Here is a 4,542-nt window from a genome sequence, read left to right as displayed (position 1 = left end):
TGGCCATCAGAGGAGGTATCACCAGCTCTGGTTGCAGTTATTGCTGCTGTAGGTGGAACAACCAGGTATTGGGTTCAATTGGTCATGAAGGCATGGAGAGCTTTTTTTCCTTCATAAAAAAAATCACTATTTAAAAACTGCATTTTGGAATAACTCAGGTTGTTCGTCTCATGTTACAATCTGTGTGATGATCTGAAACATTTAGATCACAAATATCCCAAATTGTAAGAAATTGGTTTGGGCAAAAGAATTTTTCACAGCACAGTAATTAAATTTTTACAAATAATTGTTCCGTTTTTGTCTAAATAAATGGGATAATGCTGATACTATCAGCTAAGATTGCATGTTAGTCCAAGTGACTCTTCCCAAATTACCACTTTTCAAACAGATTAAATGTTAAGTCATTTTAAAATGCCTTTTTTTTTTTTTTTTTTTTAAATTCCACCTGAACCTAAGTTAACCAACTAACTTAATTTCATGCCACAATTCTGTGCACATAAAGTGACTTTGATCAGGTCTGAGGTGGAGATTGGTCAGGGGTGGTAAACTGCTGAACCAGTAAGGAAAGATTCAGGATGGGTGAGCTGTCCCTGGCCCGGCATGTAAAAACCCCAAAGTTTTGTTTTTTTTTATTTACCCTGTCCTCTCCGGCAACTCAGCATACAGAACAGCAATCTGTGTGCCATATTTTTGCCAGACAGATGTGTTCTGTCAAGGGAGACATGTCACATATGTTGCTGCCCTTGATGTTCTGAATATTTTCATTATTATTTTTATTGTAATAATCATCAGTCTTGAAATAGCAGTGCTGGTCCTGGCAGGGGAAGAGGAAAAAAAAGTTGAAGGGAAGGAAAAAGAGAGACAGACAGAGAGAGAGAGAAAAGAAAAGTGTGCCGAAGCTGCTAAAATCCCAGTATTAACAAACCAATATACACTCCTACAGTACTGTAGTACAACACGATATAAAGTGGAATAATGATATGCAAAAAAAAAAAAAAGGATAAAATAACAATGACAATACCAATCGTTATTAAACATACCTACAGAGAATCATCAGCAACATTTAGTAGGAAGCAGATGGGAAGATGAGCGCATGTGGGCGTGCACGTGTGAGTGTTCAACCTGTGATCATGCAATCAGAGATCAGCTGAGTGCTTGTAGGGGAGCACGACCACGACCCGAGGTGTAGGGGAGGAAGCCAAGGCCCCCAGGGCCCGGCAAGCCCACCGCGCACAGAGCCCGGGCAGGCAAAGCAGAGAGAGCTGCCTTGCCCCGAGTCCAGAGCGGTGGGATTGGGCTTGGGCAGGCACCCCCAGGCAGGCGCGAAGAGGTAGGGGTGCCAAGTAGCACAGGGTAACAGCAAGCAGGACCGACGGGCCACCACGACACCAGGGGCGGGAACCCCAAGGACAAAGACATATCCATAGCCCACCCTCCCACTTTCCCCCCACCAACCCCTCCCCACGACCCTCCCTATCCCACACAAGCCCGACCTACCCAACCCTTCCATACCACCCCCGACTCTCCCTCTCCCTCCCAAGCTCCACCCCCCAGCCCCCCCTCCTTTCCCCCACTCACAAACAATACTCCCCCCTCCAACTCTCCCACTCCCTCCCAAGCTTCACCATCTCAACCCTCCCTCTTCCTCCCATGAACGACAGCGGGCACCAACCCCGCTCATCCCCCAGCGACAGCCCAGTCGAGCTGGGAGGTTTTAGGCCCCAGACCAAGTCTCTCCACATTCACACACTCACATGCATCCAACCAGAGACCCTGCCAGCCCCCACATGCGGCCCCAAGCATCACCCAGGGCATACGGCTCCCAGTAGCGCCCCATCCCCGACTCCTGGGAAAGCACCAAGCCCGCCCTCCCCACCCCGAGTGCACCCAAGGAGGCAGGGGCGTAGGAAGACCCCCGCCCCCCTACCCGTCCGCCTGTGTGGTGTGAGCATAAGAAGTGCAACTTAAAAAAAAAAAGGGCGATCATGAGATGGTGGGACCAGCTGCTGCCAGACAACTGGACCCTCCTCAGAAATGTGTGGGGTCGTGTTTGTAAGGGGTTAGCATTTTGTGTGTGTGTGTGTTTGAGTGTGTGCAGTGGAAAGGGTGGGACCTTGTTCCCAGGGTGCACGGCTGGTACACTGGGGTGTGGGCTGGCCTCCTGCCGGGTCTGGGAATCCTGGTCACCTGTGGGCATCGTGCGAGCCCTCTGCCTTTTGGTATGGGATGGTGGGGTCACTTTCGGGCTCTTGGAGCCTTGGGGACTGGATCCTGTCTGCCCCAGAATTTTTGTGTGGTCTTTTTGTTCTGTTCCCTCCCTGCAATAGTCCCTTTGTTAAAATGAGAAAAAACTGATCCTACTCAACCAGAGGTTCAAAAGGACAGAGATAGGAGTCTGATTTAAAAAGATAAATTGGAGATGTAATGCTGAGTTGATCAGTTTTGCTTTTCCTAAGAGTGAATATGAGGTAGTCAGAAAAATGAATGATCAGGTCATATAAGCATGGTTGTGGATTTATGTTGAGGTTGTAGGAGCAAATTCTGAAGAGCATAGGAAACCAAAGAAAGCTAATAAGAACATGGATTCCAGGGTTACGTTGATTACAAGGCAAAAGTAGTTGGAATGCAGAGTCCAGATGCATAGATAGTGGAGGTCAGAAGTTACAGGAAGGCAGGTAGTGAGAAAGATGGTTTTTGTTTGCGTAGGCCTTTAAGGAGTAAGGTAACATGGCAATGATTAATTCAAGGGCATTGGTTGCTGGAGGCGAGTTTATAAAATAAATTTATACCTGAAAGGTAAGCAAAAGATATTTTGAAATGAATGAGCATAGGTGATAAAGTTTCATATTCCTTATTGCGCTGTGGGAACAAGAGATAAGCTTTGAAGTTGTTCTCGCTGTTTAAATAAGCAGAGTGAGCTGAGAGCAAGGCTGTTAAGGATGGCTTTGAAAGGAAGCCATGGATAATACAACCAGTTGAGGAATTGAATGTGGCTGCTGAAAGTGGTGGGACCTGTGTTGGGTGTTAGGCTGATTCTGGGGCCAAGAGCCTGAATTTCTGAAACCAGAAAAGTGGCAAAGACTGAGCAATAGGGTTGTAATGCCATGGTACGTGAGCGGCAGGCAGAAGGCTCATGCTGGGCTGACATTGGAGTGGGTCTGTGCATGAATTGCATGATAGGACATTGGGGTCAGCCTTTATTGATAACAATGACAGCAGTATTGTTAGAATGTGTCAAAATTTATCTCCAGGACCACTTTTGCAGCAGAAGTATGCTTGTGAACAGGAGAAGAAAGGGAAACAGGCTGAATCGAGAAAGAGGAACTCATGGGGGCACTCCAAGGCCAGCCATCAGTCGCTGCAGCGTCTTCTTACCAGAATACTTTCAGATACCCCAATAGGGTTGGTATGGACAACAGCAAATGGAGGTTTGCAGTGGTCAGAATAGGCAGAGCAGATGACATCCCTAAAATGAGAGAACGCCAAACAAATTCCACCTCTGCCTCTACTAGACTGCCGTGACGCCCCATCCAGGCACAGTGGTCCACTAGAGGAGGAAAGCAAAAGGAATAAGCAGGACTTGACAGGCACATTAGAAACAAGCCAGCATCCATTCCCAGATGGAATCAAGGCCACTGCGAGTCAGAGGAAGCTGGTCAGTGTGCGACTCGTCAGAGGAAGCAGCACGGGGGCTGCTGAGAGGCGACTGGGTGGAGCGTTGAGGCCGGCGACCTTGGGTCCTGGGTGGAGTAGAAGGAGGAGAGATGGCACAAGATCTAGAGGACATCATAAGGATGACAGTAGAAAACCTGTGGTGGCCACGCCCACAGAGACAAACAAGCTGCACAGCTAAGCGCATGCAGTTGCAGGCAGTGCCAGGCCACCCACAGACCCGGTCAGGCGGTGCCGGATTAAGCTGTCTGCTCGGATCTGTGATCTGTCATAATGTTCAATGTTTGTAAAAAATCTTGGACGAGTCGTAGTTGAATCTTAAATTTCCCCTCGGGGATGAATAAAGTATTCTTGATTGATTGACTGTCAGGTGATTAGAGGAGTGGTTGAGGTGTGGTCCCGCTTCTGAACCTAAGTTAACCAATTAACTTGTGAAACTTTGTGAAGCCAGCAGGTTACATTCCATATGGACAGCTTGTATTTGGCAGATTCTGTTGATCCTGACAGTCCACACACAAACAATCACTCACTTGTTTTTTCCCTTCCAATCTGTCCCTCTAAAGGGGTCGCCAAAGCAAATTATCATACTGGTGAATTGGGATGTTTGATGCCGGATGCCCGGCACAACCCTCTGCATTTATTTGAACTTAGGACTGGCACTCAGAGAACAATCATGTCCCCCCTCAGGGCTGCAGGATTGTAGGGGAGCAGGACTGAAACCACTGACCTTCAGGTCACAAGCAGCTCTACCACCTGAGCCACTCCCACCCCAATAATCAGTCAAGGTTATTTCTAGAAATAAAACAGATTTAATTCAGGAATAAAAATACATTCTTGTGAGAAACAACAGCTTCTGAACAATAGAAATGT

The sequence above is a fragment of the Telmatherina bonti genome (assembly GCF_933228915.1).
Source record: "Telmatherina bonti genome assembly, chromosome: 12".
NCBI classification, from domain to species: domain Eukaryota; kingdom Metazoa; phylum Chordata; class Actinopteri; order Atheriniformes; family Telmatherinidae; genus Telmatherina; species Telmatherina bonti.
Note: the sequence above shows the minus strand (reverse complement) of the source record.